Source organism: Cryptomeria japonica, chromosome 5 (genome assembly GCF_030272615.1).
Source record: "Cryptomeria japonica chromosome 5, Sugi_1.0, whole genome shotgun sequence".
NCBI lineage: Eukaryota > Viridiplantae > Streptophyta > Pinopsida > Cupressales > Cupressaceae > Cryptomeria > Cryptomeria japonica.
This window is the reverse complement of record NC_081409.1, coordinates 214,052,348-214,075,248: the sequence shown is the minus strand read 5'-3', so window position 1 is coordinate 214,075,248 and position 22,901 is coordinate 214,052,348. Positions and strand designations below refer to the sequence as shown.

The window sequence follows — 22,901 nt, the reverse complement described above, 5'->3', positions numbered from 1 at the left end:
AAAAAGGCATGTCTGCCAAGTCAATACAAGTATTACAAAAATGTGGCATATGCCATGTCCAAATCGATATACAATAAAAATGTAGAATATATCTACATGTATTGGTCATTCTATGACCGAAACTAACACTATATGATCCTAAACTTGTGGTGGATAATCAAAATCAAGCCTCTTTGATGCAGTACGCCGTTCTGGAGATGGCTGCAAAACCACAATTCAAAAGCCAAGTTATAATTCTTTTGTAGAAAATAGTTCACAATTAACAACATAACTATGCATTTAACTATAATTCCTTTGCAATTGAAATGTATATTACCTCATCGGCTGATCTAGGAGCTAATGTCTTCGCTCTCCTCTCCTTGTCACTCTTAGGAGTTTTCTTAAAGACATACTTAAACGGATCCACATTATGGCCGTACTGCGAAGGGGTCTATTGGAGATTAAATGTAAAATTAATACAATGTACTAACGTAAATATATCAAAAACACTTAAAAGCTATAATATAGAGAACAATGACGTACCTGTGCCTGAGATGCTTCTCCAATGGACTGAGGATGGCTCACCATCAATGGAGAAACTGCCACTATTACCTATACAAAAAATGTTCAAAGATTAAATACAATTAATATAATGATAAGTATTGTAGGTTAAAAACAATTAATGTAATTTATCAAACAAAAGTGTACCAGATCTTGAGATGCTTATCTAGTGCATGGAGGAGGGTTTGCCATTGATGAAATAGGTATGGATATTTCCTATATGAAAAAATTATAAGATTATAATATATCACAAGTTCACATGTACACGTGCATATAATCATGAAATCAAAAAGATAAAGTAGAGATACATTCCTCCGCCCTCTCTTGATCCATGGGCAAACCAGGTGCATTCAACAAATCCACATAGCTCAATGGTCGCTGTGCATGTAAAATAGACAAAAAACACTAATCAATCTACAAACCCCAACTAATACTTGATTTCAACATTTTCAAACAAGTGTACAACTAAAAATGTGTTCAATTAAATTCTTCCCACGTTTTGGCATCTTTGAAGAATTCTTTTTCTTAGGATGAGCCCTAGATGTGGAGGGGGTACCCTAAAAAAAAAAAAATAACATGAGATATTAGTACAGATAATACATTAAACATAATTTTAAAAATCTAAAATGAAATGACTTGCATATTCCATCAAAACAATACATAAAAAGGGTCGTACAAAATATGATACCGTATAGCCTTGTAGGCCAAAATCTATTGTTGAGAGCACGATGTCATCAATTTGGGACATTTAGTCCCCTGTCAACACCTACAAACCAAAAATTGTACCAAACATTAAAGATAGTTAGTATATCTTGTATTTTTTTGAATTCAAAGTTTACTATTCTATTTTAACATGTTACAAAATTTATACCTCAGGCATTGAAGTTGCAGCTATAGTAACTGGGGGAGGAGTATGGGATCCCACTGCTGCATCCTAAAATGAATACTATTTGTCTCAATTTAAATCGATGTATAAATGAAAATTCATTTATGTAATTACAAATTTAAAGTGACTAATAAATAAAATGCTATGAATTCAAATCAACACACTTGTGTCTGCCGATCATGGGCAAACACCATGTCCATCAACTCATCTATCAACGTGAAATCCTCAGCCGTGCGAGCCTGACATCTACTCCGCAACTCATGGATGGATGATATGTGGATCAATCTGCACTGGCTGCATCATCTATCCCTGAGCAATTGACACACATATGCTGGATGGGCTCTCTGTCGCCACCTGGAGCAACTAATGGCTCATCATCCGATACAATAGGGTGTGCTAACAATGCCCCATGTTGGATGATGGAACCAATCAATGTTGTGGATTCTTTTCTAGCAAGATATTACTTCCAGTTTGACTGTTTCTAGGTTCCGAAACAGTTTTGGGCTTACCGGTTGGAGTTTGTTCTTTTCTAATGAGGTTTCTTGGTGTGTGGATCTATTTTGGGTCTTGCTTAATTTTCCTAAGTCCTTGGCCGACCTTCCCATTGATCTGCACTTCTTGGTGGTTATTTTCTAGAGAGTTTCTCGTCATTCTCGGGGTTGACCTATTTACACGTTTCATTTTCTTGCATTGGTAAATATAATCTTTTGTGGCCGACCTGAATATGTTTCAAAGGGTATATATATGGCATTATGCAATCATTTGTGAGTAGCAGAGATCAGAATAAGGATTTATATTGGTGATTAGAGATCCAGTTGACTCTGAGTGTTTCAAATGGATTTTATCTGGCATGTAGCCGACATGTAACCGGTTGACTATCAGATGTTCTATGATGACTGTATGATGATAACCAATTGGTTATCGGAGATTCTAAGATAATGATATGATCTATTTCTGTAATCTTCCTATGTTTTATTGTTGCTTTCGCTGTGTTACTCTTGTTGTATATGCCGGTCAGTTCTCTTTTGAGGATTCATTGATTATGTCTGCATCAAGTGGTATCAGAGTTGGTCATGAACCAGTTGACGGAAGAGCTAGTTGCAAACCTTGAGGAATTCCTTTGGGTGAACAGATCTTCGAGTGGAGGCAGGCTGCGAGTGTGTTCAATAGATTGTCGAGTGTGAGGAAATTAAAAACGGTAGTTAGATCATCGAGTTGAGGCAGTTCACTAGAGTAGAGGAAGAGATGCTGCCTAGAAGGATGAACCACTGGAGGGTAGAGAAGATGATGGAGGATTTCAAGAATGAGATGAAGAACGAGATCTGAAATGCATTGACTGGTTTGTAGAGGAATCCAGAGTCCAAGGATGAATATGAAGAATTTGGAGAAGAGCTTGAGACAGAAGAGGCTGAAGGACGAGAAGACTGAAGAGAGGAAAGATTTCTGAGAGCAGTGGTGCAAGTCAGTAAAGTTCATAAAGTGGAGGTTTCAAACTTTTCCAGAACACTAAACTCGGAGGATCTGATTGATTGGATTGGAGAGTTGGAGGATTAGTTTGAGTTTGAGGATATCAAGGACCCATAGAGATTCCAATTTGTTGGCATTTGATTAAAGATTGCATTGATGAACTATTGTGTTGTCATTGATATTAATTGTAATCGGTAATGATGTTTTCTTGCAATCGGTAGTTGAGCAAGTGGAGGAAACCGATATTACTTTAGAAGCAGTGAGATCAACCAGTAACCCTACCTATTGATATGCGAAACCCTAACTGATGGAGCTTAGTGAATTGATTGTATTGATTTATGATCAAATGGTGATTGGTTATGATTATGCAATGTATGCATGTTGTATGTGATGAGTTTCAAGTAGTTTTTGGCACATAGAAATAACAGTTTTATATTGGGAATGAGCGAGTACATTGCATGAAGAGGAAACCACGTGATGAGTTACAGGAATCGATGAGTGGTTGAGGTTGTCTTGAACAATGTGCTGATGATTACTATATAATCTAATGAGTATACTGGAACCATTTTGTTTTTAATCTCTATGAGATCTTAGGTTTATGAAGTGTTACCGACCTATTGTTTTTCTTATAAGGTCGATGAGATGTTATGTTTTAGTGTTGGCGATTTTTGTTAAGTGTCAGTGTGATTGATTGTCGAACCAAAAGGTGTATTTGCAGTATGTGTGAAGGTAGATAGGAGCATGAAAAGGATTTGATCAAGTAGAGTAGTGTTATTTACCAGACCAACAAACCCTTCTTGTTCTCTAACAATTACAATAGTTAAATCCCTTAATCGGGTAAGATTTAACAAACTTAGTGCTATCTAAATCCTCTAACCAGGTGCTCCATTAGCTTGGATTTGAAATCCTCTATCTAGGTTACTCCTAACAGGGTATTGCTTCTAACAGGACATTATAGTCAATCCCTTAACCGGGTGGTCCCTAAAAAGACATTTTGTAAAGCTTTAACAGGCTTGGCTCCTAACAAGGAAGACTTCAGTAGAGTTAAGAATAATTGTGGGTATTCATCCCCACCGTGGTTTTTCTGATTTGGGTTACCACGTCAAAAATCATTGTGTCAAGTGGTGAATAGTTTTTGTGGTTATGTTTTGGTATGGTTAATTTCCTTAACTATTAAATCCACTTAGTTATGTTAAGATGACCGATAGTAATCTGAAATGTGCTTTTACTATTGTTAGTAAATTTTTTTGATGTTTTGGTTAAATGGTCTGGGAGTTTCAGATCTGTTATACTGTTATTTTGAGATGCCAGTGAACCGATAAACTATTAGTGCTATTGCAGTTTGTAGTTCAGTGTTTGAACCAGTTATTCCATAAATTATTTTTTGAGTTTGGTGAAAGTTAAGTCATTTTTCTATCTACTGATTCACCCCCCCTCTCAGTTGTTGTCTGGATCCTTATTGATTCATCATATCATCACGGTTGGCATAGACTAAGTTGAAAGGGCATGTTGCCTTATGGTGGAAAGAATTGCAGAGAGACAACGTGGAGAATGGTGAAATTAATATCACCCAGTGGAGGCAAACGGTCGCAAGATTGAAGGCCAAGTTCATACCGAGAGACTATGAGTGTGAAAGAGTATACTGAGGAATTATACAAGGTGATGATAATATTTGGACATAGAGAGATGGATAGAGAAAAGGTGGCGAGGTACATAAATGGACTTGCATTTAACATTCAGGATGAGATGAGTATGTCGAGGGTTTCCACAGTTGAAGAAGCTTACCAATATGCCTTGAAGGTTGAGGAGAATGTGAGGAGAAGATAGTAGAATAAAACTAGAGGGAAGGAGAGATTCAAGGGGAAGATGAGTACATGAGAAGAAGAATCAAAACCTAAGTGGAATAAAGAACTGAATCAGAAAACATGGAGGAAAGGCAGTGGCAACACTAGTAGAGAATTTCCCAGCAAATGTTTCAAGTGTGGAGAAACCAGACATAGATTTTATGAATGTAAGCAGGGAATGGCAAGAAGTTGTATGGAAAATGAGGAACTGAAAGGTGGAGATACCAGAACTGACTATGCATTAGAGCAATGAGAATACCTTATGTTTAGAAGAGTAATCATGGATCAGAGCAGTGAAGATACCAGACCTACTCACACAAGGAGTCTTTTCTGGACTGTGTGCAAATCAGGTGGTAAGTGTTGCAAGGTTATTATGGATAGTGGAAGTACTGATAATTTGGTGTTTGAGGAGATGGTAGTGAACCTTGGATTGAAGAGGCTTGAGCATCCTTTTCCTTACAAGGTCAATTGGTTACAAGATTATCAAAAGTTGCAAGTAAAAGAACAGTGTTTGGTGAGTTTTAATATTGGACCTTTTAGGGATGAGGTCTTATGTGATGTTGTATCAATGAGTGCTTGTCATGTCTTATTGGGAAGACCTTGGCAGTTTGACAGATGAGCTATTTATGACTGTAGAAGAAACCTAATCACAATTGAGATGGATGGGCATAAGTTCACATTGTCTTCTTTGAAGGAGAAAGAGAAGGAGGTGAAGAATCTAAGTCTTGAGAAAACTCGCAATGTTGAGGAACTGGTTGCAGAGGTTCAACCGGAGGGTGGCATGAATTGCACAAGGATTTGATAGATAAGTCTAATAATAAGATAGAACCAGATGACAAAAAGCTTACGATGACAAACTAGTTGAAGTCTTGTGGCAGAAATAAATCTGAGTTACAAAAGAAAGAGAGAAGTAAGCCAAGACAGTATGCAGATCTGAAGCAAGGGAAGAAAATAAAAAGGGTAGGGAGTTAGAGAATCCGGTTGAGGTCCCAGAGGAGCTAAGGAAAAGTTTTGCAAATAAAAATGATGTTTGGGTCAAAAGTGAGCATGGGATCAATATCCTGAATCCTTTTTGATGTTCATGAGTTTCATCTCATGGAACATCTCTTTCAACCTGGGGTATTTGATGTAGGATCATCCTTGGTCTATGAGCAATCTTGCATCAACCAAAAATATTTCCTTTCAGTTTTAGTTCTTGTTGGGTTATATGTGCAGTTTTCTATGTTCCTATATATACGTTCTAGTGGTGGCTTTCTTTTCATTGCAGATCATATATTTGGTTTTCAGGATGGTTTATGTGCTTAAATTCCATATTTTCAGTCCATTTGGATTCTTTTCCGGTAGGATATTGCTTCTGGTTTGACTGTTTCTAGGTTCTAGAGTAGTTTTGGGCTTACTGGTTGGAGATTATTCTTTTCAGGAGTGGTTTCTTGGCATGTGGATCTATTTTGGGTCTTTCTTAATGTTCCTACGTCCTTGGCCAACCTTCCCATTGATCGACACTTCTTGGTGGTTCTTTTTCGAAGAGTTTCCCTTCATTCTTGGTGCCGACCTATTTACACATTTCATTTTCCTGCATTGGTAAATGTAATCCTTTTGTTGGCAATTGACACTCATCTGGTAAGGTTCATGGCAATATGGGTTGTCATGGATGGAAACTTATCATCTCAAGGTAAATGGTTTCATTGTTTTGGTTAATGGGCACTCATTGCACTTAACCAGTATTGGTATTCACATTGCTCTACACCAACACCAACATTCACTTCATACCCAGCTAAGTATTGATCCTGGTAACATGTCTAGTTCTCGGTAACGTGTATATGGAAGCCGGTAATGGATAGCACCCAGCTAAGAAAATATTTTGGTCCCAGTTATGTCTTCATAGATTGATGGCCAACATGGTCATTGGATTTATATTTGATTTTCATTATGTTCCGACAGTCGACTTGTTTATGTTTCTTGTGTAAGTTGACATGGTTAAGTGAGAAGGATATTTAATAAGATCACATTAGCGATAGATAATATATGTTAGATGGTATGCGAGATTTTGATTGCGAATGTTTCAATGAGTTTTGGTATGCTATTGGGAGAGACTATGTGCAGTTTCACGTGCACAACTTAACTGGTAGCAGAATAGAGTATCAGAGAACCAAAATATAGAGAAGGATATCAGAACATTCACTAGGACTTATCTAGCATGGTCAAATTATATTTATAAGTGAATTTTAATTTTTAAAAACTTGTAAGTGTTCTGTAAGTCAGTGAGACTTCCTATATTTTATGTTTGAGCAGTGAGCTCTAGGCGGTTGGCCTTTCTGCATGTGCAGACCTCTTATCTAATATTTGTATACCTTGATCAAGTATATAGATATTGTGGGTATTATCCTCATTGTGGTTTTTCCCTTTGCAGGGTTTTCCACGTATAAATCTTGGTGTTATGGTGTTTCCTTTCATTGTGTTATTTTGTGTATGCATTCTAATTTTATTTACAGTTAACTAGTTAATAAGGAATACGTTTAAAACTAACATTACCAGTAGAACACTGAGTCCTCCCCCCTCTCAATGTTATTGGATTCCAACAATTGGTATGAGATGTTGGTTCCTCGGAAGAAGTGTAAGCACTTGAAGAAGATGCAGAATTTGGAATCAATGGAAATCGGTCTGTACCAGCAACTTAGACTTTCTCTTGAGGATCTTGATAATGAACAGATGGAGAACAATAAAATGAAAAATGAATTGAACCAAGCCCATGAACACATCACTTCATTGCAAGGAAAGCTTTCAATTGTCAAGGCTAAGAGAAGAGAACTTTGTGATCAATTGTAAAATCAAAGTAGTGATGAGTAAGATGCTATGAAGGATCATTGTCAGAAACTTACTCAAGAGAATACTATCTTGAAGAATGAGATGCAAGTCGTAACTATGAGGATGTGCAAGGAGATTGAGAACATAAAGAAAAATGAAGAAAACTTAGCTCAAGAATTGAAGGATAGATATGAGGAATGCAACATATTGACTCGGGAGAATGATATGCTGAAACTTGAGTTGACCCAGTCCCAGAACAATGAATAGGAACTTTAAAGACATATTATTATCATGAGAGATGATTTGGTTACTGCAAATGAGTACAAGGATAAGTTCAAGGAAAGCTCTGCCAAACTTGATGAACTGCTGAAGAATTAGAGTGATGCTAATGAAAAAAGAGGTCTTGGTTATGAAGAAGGAGAAAGCTCTGATACTGCACAACAAGATATATCAACCTAACATAAGAAAAATCATGTCAACTGGAACTAGAAATCACTAGTAAGACAACCTAATTCTCACAAATTCAATGGTACATGCTTTATTTGCAATAAATTTGGTCATATGGCTAGTCAGTACAGAAAGAGGAATAATCAGAACAATGCATCATTCACCGGTCTTCGAAATGGAAGATGTCATACATGTAGTAGATTTGGGCATATGGATAACCAATGCCGATCAACAAGAAATCAAGTAAATCAAGGAGTTAATAAGGCAATACAGAAAAACAATATTGTCTGTTATGCATGCAACAAGATTAGGCACATTGCTAAACCCACTGACAACTAATGGAAATGCAAATGAAAAGGGAAAAGAAAAAGTTGAAGACATCAAGAAACAACATAAGATGACATGGGTGAGAAGCTCTGATACACCATTGGCAGAACATTCGACAGAGTCATAAGGTCCTACACCAGTAGCAGATACAATCGGTAACTAAGTCACTCGGTCTTAGGGGTAGGAAAATCATTGAGGATCATGCAGATACCCTGGATTAGGTCTATAGTCAGAAGACTCTGATTGCAGATGGATATTCAGGAGATTTTAGTGGTTTACTAAAATCCACTTGCAGATCATGTCAACTGGTCAAGCCTAACTGACATCATTTATTACAATGGAAAATTAGGGTTAATGATGATAAAAGGGGAAATTAAGTTAATTTCTTCAAACAACAATCGAGTATTCAAGCGAGCAAATTTCCAAAGAATTTCTAAGTTCTAGAGAAAATTGAGTGAGCACTTTCTTTCGAGCAATTTGATCTCTCAACAACATTTTCGAGATATTTTCATGTTTTCAGAAACCCTATATTTCTTGTTTGGTTGCAATGGATTCATCTTCATCCAGCATTGATACTCCCTTCGTGGTTGAGGTTAAAAACCTCTCTCATCCAATTTTCAAGAAGCATCCATACAAATCTCTTCTCGACGAGCCATTAGGTGCATTTTCACGAGTTTATCATGTAGTTCTTCATATTGAGGATATTAGGGCATACATTCACTACAGCATTGAAGAACTTGGAGATTATGAGTTATCCTTCATATTTACTGAAAACCTAAATTATAACAACTAGCTGAAACCAGAAATTGCACATTTGCAAAAGAAAGGTTTCACACAGTTTATGGATTTCCCAACTTTTGATGGGGCAGAATGTGTATGCTTTGTTTTGAGCCACATTCATAGAGAATTCATCTGGATGGACCAACCATACATGATTACTGAGGAAGTCATCAAGAATGTCACATGTCTTCATAAAATCAGAGGCGTTCCTAGTACTAGATGTAAGTTATCTCACACTAAAATGAATAAAATTACTCGCGCAACTTATGATGGAAGGTCTATGAGGGTAGATGATGCCAAGGAGATAGATGTTAAATTTGCAGCAATAGTTATTTGTTATAAGGTTTATGAGTCAAATTGGTTAAAGTTTGTACCTAGAAACAATATTTTGGTTGCTTATCAGATGGTAAAGGAGGATATCCATTATGATCTTTATAGTGTAATACTAAAGGAACTCATAACTAACCTACATAAGATCAAGCAGGATAAAAAGAATACTTTTCGGTATGACTCCTTTGTCATTTGTTTAGTATTTTACTTTTTGGGCATTGTTCGCAGTTTTGGAAAGACTCGATGGGCTTTTGACCTCCCGGTAGCAACCCAGATTGCTCAAATTTTGGATAGACAAGGTGATAAGGATAAGAAAGGCAATCTATGGGCATTTTTAAAAACATTTCAAGAGGAAATGAAGAATAGGTCCTGGATTCCTAAATCTATAGTTGAGAAATATAAGGACACAATTTTCTTTATGATGGATAAAGATGAATGTATGATGGAAGCTATACAACCCAAGACTATATGGATAATGCCTATGAGTTATGAGGTTGAGGAAGCTAATTTGGTTGCCTATGCACAACACCTTTTGTAGGCACCAATAGATGAAAATGAAGAGAAATTTGGAACTGCTAAGGAGAAAGGAATTAAAGTTCATTAGGAATAGGTAGCTTTGGCAATACGAAAGAAGATGACCCAGATAGAAACAAAATCATTGATAAGTCAAGGTGCTGATAGATATAAGGTTGAGCAACATGTTAAAATTTTGGAAGAATAGAGGAAGAAAGAGTTAAAACAAAAGAGGAAAGAGGAAAGGGAAGCATGAAAAGCAGCTCAGGCCACACCCAATGTGGTTCCGGTTACATCAGAAACATCCAAACAACCAGAAGTTGAGCCTACCAGTAAGACACCGGTAGAGCCATCCATGAAGAAACATAAGAATCCCTAACAAAATATGGCTATTTCTTCTGAAACAAAATCAGATACTGAGATCAAGGAGTTTCCCAAGGGGAAAGGCACTTTTGCTAGAGTGGTAAGGGAGAAGAAAGGAGAACCAAAGGCTGAACTTGTCAAGGAGACTCCTGAGAGGCCAAAGATCACCATTGTACATAAGAGAAAATCCAAATTAGATGAGAAAGCTAAACAAGAATCTAAACGGAGAACCGGTAACAAAAATATGAATGCACAAGATTTGATCGAATAGGTTGTAAATGATGGTAATTTAGATAACATTTCTTCATTCTTTGATGATTTTGGTGAAAGTGACAAGAAGCAAATAGAAGAGGCTATTATTTTTTATCTTGATTCATTTAGTAGGGTATTGATAGAATTAGAGAAGCTTTTGCTTAAGGAGTTATTTGATAGATTAGAGGCCAGAAAGCTACACACTCAGTCATTGGATAGACGGATTAAGGAGACCGATTTGGTCAACCCTTGTCCTTCTATAAGTCCTCTAGAAATAGATGATTTAATCAATAAAACCAGATCATTAGAATTCAATCCCAAGTTCAGGGTTAACAGTCTCGTGTTGGAGAGACTTGAAGAAATTAGAAAGGAGACAATTCACATATGGGTATTGTAGGTTCATGCAATACCTTCGAGGGCTTCCTTCTAGCATTTTTAATTTAGAATTTCTGAATTTTAATAAATGAAAGAAGTGGCTGGGTAGGATAACAATATAATAAAGATTATTATTATTTGTCTTATGCATGGCTCAATATTCTTTAGAAACTAGTATTTGTTATGGCTGAAATAAAAATTTAGTAATTATAAATGAAATAACATTCACTCACTACATAGTCTTGATTAAGGTAAATTTAGGAAAAGGGTCAACACACATCACATAATAGGCATTATGAAAAATGGATAAAATTTCACTTGGAGTAAGAATAAAATTAAACTAAAGAATAAAAGGAAAACAAAATAATTCAATAATAGTCACTAGACACAATAGAGGGCTAGTAAAAGACAATTAGAGATCTACAAGAGGGTTTTAGTTGTTAATGGATTGCCATTCACAGTTGAGGAATTACAAATTCTCTTCCAACGAAACCTCCTTAGGATCACCACTCTTCTCACAATCTTCGATTAGATAAACTTTAGGTTGAGTGATTAAGTTTATTTATTTTTATTGCAAGTTCTATTTGTAGGGCCAAATATAATAGGACTAGCCTAAGGAGTAATCACTTTGGTCTAGTTTTTCTTTTTCCTATTTCTCTAGCTTAGCTTTAAAATATTGAAGAGTAATGGTAGTATTTTTAATTGAATCAAATTTAATGACGATATTCTCTTGATTCAATTTGAGGGACTCCACTTCAGTTTGATGCTTGGGGCTTGCTCCCTCCTTCAAAACAAATAGCCCAATAACCGAGTTCTTCTAATCAATCTCTAAGGAAGGGGAGGGGGGTGGGTCAATTTTGACCCCATATCCACAATCCCCTTCAAATAGTAAGGGATCAATGGAGAGATGGTTCGATCTAAACTCTATTTCTTGCCCCCCCCCCCGCACCCCAATTTTGTGTAGGGTGGGAGGCAACTATAACTCCCCCCTATAGTTGGGTGGATTAATTGTGGGCATGTTACCTCCGTATAGAATCTGGCTCTACCCCCCACCTGGCGAATAGGCCGAACCTCCACTTGTCAAAGTTCTCGAACAAATTATTAACATATTCCACAATATTTTTGAGGAACTTCCACTTATCAAATTTATCTACAATAATATTTTATCTATATCCTTATGTTTCCATTCAAGAGACTTAGTCAAGGAGACAATCTCTAATTTATGAATTTTCCTTATGGCAATATGTTAATGGGAAAATTGCCACTTGAGGATATTGTTTTGAATATTAACTACCTTATATATATTACTTATTTTCTCCTTTAGTAGGCCACATGATTTGGAGATAGGGACATCCCCTACAATGGTTGAGAGAATAAGCTTGTAAGAACTATGTCTCTAGTATAGGCCTTAATACAAACAAGATTGATATTATTAGATCAATGAAATTGAGTAGGAGAGGTAAAAATAGTTGGGGGTACCTTCATAGTGAGGTTATCTTTATGGGGCGGATATAACTCTTACCCAAATTATTGATCTTGAATAGGGGAGTTGGGTGGGATATCATTCCCATCAAAAGAGAAAATGATAAAACCAAGAAGGTGTTTCTTAAAGGATACCCTTTTGGGTTTGAATAAGGAAGGACAAAGGAATATTGGATAATGAGGGTAGAGCTTGGAACACAATAAGTTTCATATAGAAAGTAATAGGGTTGGAAATGCCAAATTTTTCCTTTTCAAGGATGGGAGCTCACTTAAACCTAATAAGTGAGGGGTTATAATGCATGGTCTAACAACAAGAGCTGAGGTAAGGAAAAAATTATAATAGTATATGTTGTAGATAATCCCCTAGTGCTAGTATAAATCCTTTTCATTTAGCAGGACACAATATTTATCTAAAGACGAATGAATCCCAAATGCAAATTTCATCCGAACATTATGCCTAAAATGGTTACATTGATAAAAGGTATGAATGAATATTTTGTAGAAACATCCCAATGTAATATACCACATAAAAAATTGAGAGAACTACTACCAAATGATAATGAGGTCATCTATGTTGTAACCTTTCTGTAGCCTACTAATTTTTTTATAATTTTAAGAAATCTCCTGTAGTATTTTAGTAATTATATTTCACTTTTTTGGGGGATTTTAACCCCCTCCTTTTTAATACTGCTCTCCATTATAATCATCTACATGCAAACCTAGAAATAAGTTTCCCTCATGTACATTCTAAGAGTTGAAAAAATCGACAAAGATAAGGGTTTTGTAGCCTTTCATAGCTTTTAGATAGGAAGAGAGCTTACATATTCATCATTTTTACCACTCTCAAAATCATTTGATTCTATTTGCAATAGGTCATCTCCCATGATGGAAATGAGGTAGATACACAATTATGAAAGTAGCAAGGATAGTAGTATCATAGTGGGAGATGAACTAGAGAACTTGCTTATGCTTTTAAAAAAGAAAGGAGAAGAAAAATATCATTTTCTTATTTTTCATTTCATTATGAGGAGTTATTTAAGAATAAATATTTTTCTATTAATGAGATGTCTTGGTACTTCATCTAATAGGAGAGGGATTAGTACCTTTTTTCTCATTTTTGACTTGGTTTCCCATATTTTCTACAAGATACAAAATTATTAGAATGTTAAAATGGGGTTAACTAGCCTAAACATGTAAACTAGGAATCAAACCCATTCACAACATAACATTAAGGTGAATAAAGTTGAGTAGGTTAAACCTCAAACCTATTGGAAAGGGTTCGGCATAAATTGAATTTCATTCATCTTGTTTTAGTTGAATTGTTGTAATTGGATATGAAATAATTAAATGCAATAATTGGGGCTAATAATACAAAAATGAAGTAATTACCATAAACAAACAATTTTAGAATAGACATGTAGAGTTTGAGCATATATCTAGAAAAGGGAAGCAGGGAGGAACTTGTGTTTGAAATATAAGCTTGGGAATGCCTGACTATGGTGCTAGGTGATCTAGTCCTAAAGGTGCTAGATTTAGATATTGAAAATAGTTTCGAGCTCAGAATGTTGCTCAGTATTTCATTCTATTTTTTTATTGAAAAAGTGTCAAGACACTATTTTTCAATCGCCATAGTCAATGATTTTCTAGTTCTTCAAAATTTGGTTCAATTTGTCTCAACACTTTTTGGATATGTATTCCTTCTCTTCTAAACTTATCATTTACACACACAAGAGAGGAAAGATATTGTTGGGTTGATAGGGGATTTCCTAGGTCAAACTCTGGGTTTAGAATTGACTCTATGATGAATAAAATGGAAAAGAGAGCATGCCCTTATGAGGAAGAGGTTAGATCTAAAAATGAAATGTTTAACTAAAATGTTATACCTTATTTATGAATCTTCTTCACCTTTAAGTTTTTATAAACGGGTTGACGTTGTCATGTGTAATTCATGAATGTCTTGATAAGAATTTGATCATGGATGTCATCTTGAATGCTTGAAATATGTATACTTGACCTCTCCTCCACTACTCCAATGGGTCTTGATTACTTAATCACTTGAATTTGAATTGTGGAGTGAATTTCCTTGATGAGAGAGATGTTTCAAATGAGGGGATATGACTTAATTTAATATGTATCCTCACAACAAGTGTTAAAAATTATAAAGAAATGCGACATCAAAAATCATTTCTTGCTCAAAACATTTCAACCATTAGAGGGTTCAAATTTGGGCCCATTTGGCTTGGACTATGGCTCCTAGCACCATGGGCTAGTCCACCTGGGCTGAATCAAGTTCCATAAGTTAGAATAAAGAATGAAGATCATAGATTTGGCACTAGTGTAAGCATAATTTGATGTAATTAGTGCATAAGGGCAGAAACACCAAAGTGAGGCCCACGTGAGTATGAAATTTTATAAGGATAAAATTTACGATACTATAAAAATCTCATTCCAAATCATGATTTTATCACTTTGGGGGTTGAGGTTGGCAAGGAGATTAGTGATCACATTACCTTCTCTAAAAATATGCTAGATTTTAAAATCTTCTAAGTTGATAATGTTTGATTTAGCCCCCCCAATATTGTTTTCCTATGTCTAGCTCAAATTTTAGCTTTGGAACTCATCCTATCTATAATATTTTTTGAACTTCCTATAGATATAATTACCGTTTTGAATGCTTTGTTTATATCTAAAAGGATACCATGGTGAGTAGCAGTAGCCATGGAAATATTAGATAATTGGACATCCAAATTCATAGAGTAGGCATAGATGAACTAAACCCTATTAGCTCTTATGATAAAACTACCACACCTAACCCAAGTTGTCCTTAGCTGAAACATCAAAATTGAGTTGAGTAACAACATAGCCAATAGATAATGGATAAAACTGAAAGTATGGCTTTGGGAATAATTTTTTGATCTTTATTGTGATGCAGAACATTTATTTTAATAGCCAATCTTTTGAGCTTAATCAAAGTTTCAGCCCTATTCAACCAATTGTTTTGACTGGTCCTCTTTGTTATGAGTTTTAGTTATCAACTGGGTCATGTTTAGATTAGTGTTAGTTGTTCCTTGAGGGTAGAGTTACTTTAGGAGTTAATTTGTAGTCTTTGAGGATTATTTCCCAGTTAGAAGTTTTTAGTTTGCAGTCCACATAGGAGATAATTCAAGTTTTGATTTCCCAGTTAGGAGTTGTAACTACTACATAAGAGGCATATGAACTTTAGTTAGTGAATAAAAAGGGATAGTAGTTAATTAGTTTTTATTTTTTGAATTGTATCTTCTTCTTATTCAAACATATGAATAAAGTTACGACTTTGCAGGGAAATGTAGTGTAGAAGGGAAAAAATGAACCTATTCGATAGGTGGATAACAACCTCTCAAAGATTCACTAACTGACCTCTCCACTCAAGATGTAGTGTCTCTATACGTCCTTTGATAACTCTCTACACGAGGACACATGCACGGATTATGGACAACAGTGCAACGCGCTAGCCTCTTGTATGGACATAATGCAAAATTCACATAGAAGGGCACAATATAATAGATATGTGTTTTAGATTAATTTGAATGTGATAACTATAAATAAAAGAGGGTAAAATGATTTTATAAATAGAATGAAAGCCACAAAGGAAAGAAAGAAGACAATCTTACAACCGGTACACAATATGAAGCCTCCAGCTAGATACATATTCTCTAATGCAATATGCACACAAGCCAGAAAGGAAAAATGTTTGGGGCTGCTTGGGGACTTGCCTCAGTCAAATCCCTATTTTGGTGTTTCCACCTCCACAGACAACCAGATAGATTGATAGAATAAAAGATAAATAAAATAAATGCAAGATATGATAAATGATAAATGATAAATGATAAATGATAAATGATAAATGATAAATGATAAATGATAGAAGAGGGATGTGATAAATCCCAAGATTCTCAAAGATAGGATAAATAGATAGATATTACCAAAGAGGCTTGAGAAATCCAAGAGAGTTGAAAAAGATTATTGTAAGAACTTGAGAGTGCTGTAGAAAACTAGGAATTGTTGTAGCAACAACAAGAACAAGAGAAAGCTATGAGAGCCAAGAGAAAGACCAAGGGAGTGTAAGAGAGTCTAAGAGAGGTTGAATAACCGAGAGAGTTTTAATGGACATAAAAGATAGATTAAAAAAGAGAGAAGAGGAAGGACAAGTGACAAGTGGAAAGGCACACTTAGAACCAACATTCGAGTGTTAAGATGTCACGAGATGAATGTATGATGCAAGGATGTTTGTGCGACGTGCTAGTGTCCAAATGAATCACACTCAAAAACAACAGGAGACAAGGGAGACACATGGATAACAAGACTGACGCCATGAGGGAGCTACTGAAAAAGGGGGGCTTGAGCATCTTGAGAGGGAAAAGGCTGATGCAAGGGTTAAAGTGAGCCTACTCAGCTACTAGGGGAATGGACATCAAAGTATTTACAAAATATGTAGGTCAAATCACAAAGGGGTATGCTATTTTCGACACTACATGTAGTCCAGTATTCAGATTAATTTTCTTGTTCGTATTATGATTATTTTCTCTGTATGTATAGAATAAATTTATATCATTTTTCAGGTTTTAAGGATAATCTACATCAGTTTGGTATCAAATAAAAAAGAAAAAAAATGGCTTGGGGAAGAAGAGGCAGGAGGAATGCTAGATAGAGAGATAATTCTTTGGATGAAGTACTTCAAAGGCTACAAGATCTAGAGGCTAGGTAGCTTCATAATGACTCTGAAGAAGAACAAGAAGTTCAAATAGGGTGAGAAGCAACCTTAAACCCAATAGAGAGACTTATTGAAGCCAAACAAACAAGGAACGAGAGCCAAGGTTGAAGTTCTTGATTTTAACGGAGAACTAAATCTTGAGGTGTTCTTGGACTGGATCAAGAGTTAGAAAAACTACTGACATGGAAAGAATTGAAGAAGATGATCCATGAATGGTCAAAGTTGTAGCCTTAAAGATGAAATCTCATGTAGCTCTATGGTGAGAAAATATCCAAAACACTAGGAGGAGTCAAGGAAAGGAGAAAATTAATTTGTGGCAAAAGATGCTGAAGCATTTAAAGGCTAGATTCATGCCATCAAATTATCAAGAGAATTTCTTTAGAGAATTTAAGAACTTAAAACAAAGGGAGTCCCCCATACCTACCTACACCGAAGAATTCTTGAAGCTACACATCATGACTAATTTGCAAGAAGGTCATGAGCATACCGTGGATAGATATATTAATGGACTTAAATTATAGTTTCAAAATTAGTTGTTTGTACTCAAAATAAGCATTGTGGATAAAGCATATCAACTAGCCTTGAAGGTTGAGGAGAAATTTAATAGAGTTAGTAGAGTGGCTAACAAAAGTGGTGGTAGTAATTCAAATAGAGGAAGGAGTCCCTCCAAATCAACTACTGAAGAAGAGCTTGGGTTTAATGAGAAGCCAAAATTCCAAGGGAGGGGTGGCTTTAGAGGTAGAGGAATAGGACAACTATTCTTGAGAGGTTGGAAACCTTTGAGGTGTTGTATTTGCAATGAAGCCTATAGAGAACTATTGAATTCCCTTAAAACCTCAAAAGGTCAAGGCTATTGTTGAGTAGCCTACTCCTCAAAGTATTATTGAGGTAAGGAGATTTAATGGGTTGGTAAATTTTTATAAAAGATTCATCAATAATTCCAGTGGTATAAGTGCACCATTGATTGATTGCACAAAAGGGAAGGTCTTTACTTGGACCAAGGAAATTGATATTAGTTTTGAACGACTCAAGAAGAAGGTTACAAAAGCACCTATGCTTGCCATGCCTGACTTTGAGAAACCATTTATAGTTGAATGTGATGCTTTAAGGGTAGCTATTGGAGGAGTGTTAAGTCAAGAGGGTAAAGCAATTGCTTTTTTCAGTGAGAAATTGAATGAGGCTAAAAAGAGGTATACCACTAATGATAAGGAATTCTATGTTGTAATACAAGTGCTAAAATATTAGAGGCACTATCTCTTACATAAGGAGTTCATTTTGATCACTGAAAATCAGGCCTTGACCTACACCAATTCACAAGGTAAGATTTCTCATAAATATGCTAAATGGGATTCATTCTTGCAAGCCTTTACTTTTGTTGTATAGCATAGGAGTTCTAACACCAATGTAGTAGCTGATGCATTGAGTAGAAGACATCACCAATTAGTTGTTATGAGTCATGGGCTAGTTGGGTTTGAAGAGATGAAGGATGAATATGTTGATGATCCTCATTTTAGCATAATCGTAGCAATTTTAACCGGTCCAAACCATAATCATATGTAATCATTTGAAGATTGCATGTTGCTAGATGAATTCTTATTTAAGGGGTCACAACTTTGTATTACCTTTGGATCACAAAGATAAAATCTTGTGAAAGAGATGCACTCAAATGGTCTAGGTGAACACTTTGGAAGGGATAAGATCTTTGCACCAGTCAAAATAGAAAAAGGAGGAAGTCAAAATACAGGCTTATACATGCGCTTACCCATGTGAAAGGAGCCATGAATTGATAACTCTATGGATTTTATTTTGGGGCTTCCAAGAACCCAAAGGGACAATGCTTTAGTGTTTGTGGTTGTGGACCATTTTTTTAAGATGGCCCATTTCATACCATGTAAGAAGACCATTGATGCAAGCCAAGTGGCACATTTATTTTTTAAAGAAATGGCAAGGTTGCATGGTATTTTAAAAACTATAACAAGTGATAGAGACACCAATCTCTTAAGTCACTTTTGGAAGGTATTGTAGAAGAAGTTGGATAGAGGATTGCAATTCGGTTTAGCATACCATCCCCAAACTGATAGTCAAGGTTAATAGAATTCTACGCAACATACTGAGGTGTTTAGTTGGAGACCATCCTTGACAATGGGATTTGGTGATACCTCAAGCTGAGTTTGCCTATAATTATAGCGTAAACAAATTAACAGGTAAGTCTCCTTTTCAAATTGTATATGGTGAAAATCCTAAAGCAGAAGTAGACTTAGTTGACTTACCAATAAGCCCACACAATAACCAAGAAGTTGCAGATTTTTTGAGAAATATTCAAGAAATACATCAACAACTTAGACTCATATTGCAGTCCATGAATGAACAATATAAGCAGAAGGCAAATTTACATTGCAAAAGAAAAGCCTTTCAAGAAGGAGAGTTGGTCATGGCACATCTACGCAAAGAAATGTATCCTACAAAAAGTTGAAACCCAAGAAAATTTGACCTTGCTAAATCATCAAGAGAATAAATGACAATGCCTATCATATTGAATTGCCTAAAGATTTGGACATAAGTTCCATATTTAACGTTGCTGACCTATATTCACACTCAGCTAGAAATTGTGATGATCAAGAAGAAAATGAGAGAAAGGAAAAGGAAAATGACGATTGGACCAAACACCTCCCAACAAAGAAAAGATAGTAGATTGAATGAGTGTTAGATACCAAATTGGTGGTTACCTGATCCAGAACTTACAAACTATATTTTTTTAAGTGGGAAGGCCTACCCGGTTCCTATAGCTCTTGGGTCTTAGAAGCTAACTTGCTTAAGTATAGCCAAGTTGTTCCAACTTTTGAATCAAACACAAAAGGATTGAAATGTTCAAGCTTTTCAAGACAAGGGGAGGATGATGTGGAGAATTTGTTTTAACAACCAGTCTTTTAAGCTTAATCAAAGTTTCATCCTTGTTCAACCAGTTGTTTTGAATGGTCCTCTTTGTTATTAGTCTTAGTTATCAGCTCGATCATGTTTAGATTAGTGTTAGTTGTTGGTTGAGGGTAGAGTTACTTTAGGAGTTAATTTGAAGTCTTTGAGGGAGTTAAGTTAGGAAATGATTTCCTAGCTTGGAGTTTTCAATTTCCATCCACATAGGATATAATTCAAGATTTGATTTCCCAGTTAGGAGTTGTAACTACTACCTAGGAGGGTTTTGAAGTTCAGTTAGTGAATAAAGGAAATGCTGGAAAGTTAGTAGTTAATTAGTTTTTCTTTTGGGAATTGTATCTTCTTCTGATTCAAAGATATGAATAAAGTTCTGAGTTTGCAGGGCAATGCAACCCAATATTCAAATTAATTTTCTTGTTCGTATTATGATTACTTTCTCTGTATGTATAGAAAAAATTTATTTCATTTGCAAGTTCCGAGGATAATCTACATCAGATTGTAACTCCAAAAAATTATTTCCTCAAAAAGGCTAGTTTATATAGGTGAGGAAATTCAATCTCATTTAATTTATGCTAATGATATATAGCAATTACATATATATTTTGTACAATATTCTTTTTTTCAATCTCACAATTATTAATATAAACTATCTTAACTTATCTATTTATTAAATTAAATATTTTGATATCTCTTCTAATTGCTAGGGTTTACATGAGATGACTCACAGTAAAAATACTCACTTTCATATACAATGGTCAACATTCATAACAAACTTCTGTAAATGACATCCATAAAATAATCATGAAACATATTGCATTGTATTAAAGATGGATCACCCATAGGCAAATTAGGTATCTAATGTAATGATGATAGAAACTTTAATATTCTTTTTCCTAATATGAATCATCATATTTTGGATAACTGAATGTCACTTTGATTGTTACACCAAAGAAAACAAGACTACGTTGACACCTCTCATAATTTTGTAGTAAATTATTTTCCTCTATCCTTTGGAGGAACAATTAAAAAAAATCTATACTAAAATTTTGTAGTAAAATTCTGACAATAATCTCTATTCCATTATGATTTGATGGATGTGCATACCCTGTTCGTAGCTCCCAAATTTCCGAGTGGATCATCCTTTTGCTGGAAAAATACCCACGTCTTAATCCTACCTGCTCGCTGACAGAAGCTAATGGATCACCCTTGTGCTGGAAAAATACCCATGTCTTGATGATGTTGGCAGTGTTATTCAGATGTAGATCTCCATGTTTCGAGTGGCAGGATTACTCTATCATAGCTCGCTGCCTGCCTGCCTGCCCGTCTTAATGTACACTTTCAAAGGATATTTGTCGCTTCGAAATGCCACCCGCTCCTTCTATTTTGTCGTTTGTTTTACTTTCCTGCATGTGGCCGCTTCTTGGTCCGCGATCTAATGAAGGCCGTGTTTAATTCATATTAAAACACCTCACGCGGTGTTGCCGACGTGAATTTGCCACTATATAATGTTGGATGATGGTTTGCAATTCACTTCTCAGTGTTCTTTCAGTTGATATCCTCTTCTTGGGAAAAATGGCAGGTTGCTTGCGCTTGAGCTTAATTTTCCTGTGTTTATTTATTTGTTGTTGCAGCGAGCGTGTGATGGGAGGAGATCCCGATTCCTTGCAAGATTTCTGTGTTGCAGACAGGCAAGGCCAAGGTAATGTTTGATGCATGCAATTTTTTTTTTTCTGTTTTAGCTCTGTGTGTGCATGTAAGAGTACTAAGCAAATGAGAATATGAATGTGAATATGAACAGTTTCGGTGAACGGCTTCACTTGCAAGGACCCCAAAATGGTTTCAGCAGAGGACTTCTTCTTCAGCGGGCTTCGACGAGGGGACACGAGTAACGCCGTAGGGTCTAACGTAACAGCAGCCAACGTTAACCAGATTCCGGGGTTAAACACACTGGGAATATCATTGGTCCGCATAGACTACGCTGTGGATGGAATTAATCCTCCTCACACCCATCCAAGAGCCACAGAAATCCTTGTTTTACTTAAAGGCCAACTGCTAGTGGGATTCATCGATACTACAAACAAGTTTCACAGCACGGTGTTGAAGAAAGGAGACGTGTTTGTGTTTCCCAAGGGATTGCTCCATTTCCAGCAGAATGTGGGGCAGTGAAATGCGGTGGCCATCGCTGGGTTGAGCAGCCAAAATCCAGGAGTTCAGGTTACTGCCAATTCCCTCTTTTCAGCAAATCATCCTTTGCCAGATGGTGTTTTAGCCAAGGCCTTCCGCAGTGATAAAACAGTAGTCGATTTCATTCAGGGCAAATTCATGTAATAGCTTCCAGGGATTCTTCTGGTATTCCTTCTTTATCATTCCTCAATAAATTGAACAAGTGGTCAGGCATGCAGGCTAACGAATGATGAATAATGATTTAATTCTTTTGTTATGTGTGGCTCAATATTCTTTAGAAACTAGTATCTATTATGGCTGCAATACTCCAATTATTTTGGAAGTTGAATTAATTATAAATCAAATAGCATTCAGTTGATAGTATTGCACAATTGGTAAAACTAAAAGCATGGTTCTTGGAATGATTTTGTTCTTTGTTTTCTTAAACATTTTTAGCTTTTGAAATGGGGTGTTTCATATGAAAGAAAATCAATTATTTATATATATATATATATTCCTAATGTTAAATTTTATTTCAGATGGCTCACAACATAAAATATTCACTTTTTTCTACAATAATTGACATTCATAATAATTGTCTTATAATTGAAAAACATTAAATAATCACTTGACTTATCTCAATCGT

At 35.7% G+C, this 22,901-nt stretch overlaps 1 pseudogene; it reads left to right on the top strand.

Annotated features, from left to right (window-relative positions):
• Positions 1 to 18,214: 18,214 nt before the first annotated feature.
• Positions 18,215 to 22,470, top strand: LOC131056533 (putative germin-like protein 2-3; annotated as a pseudogene).
• Positions 22,471 to 22,901: the final 431 nt, after the last annotated feature.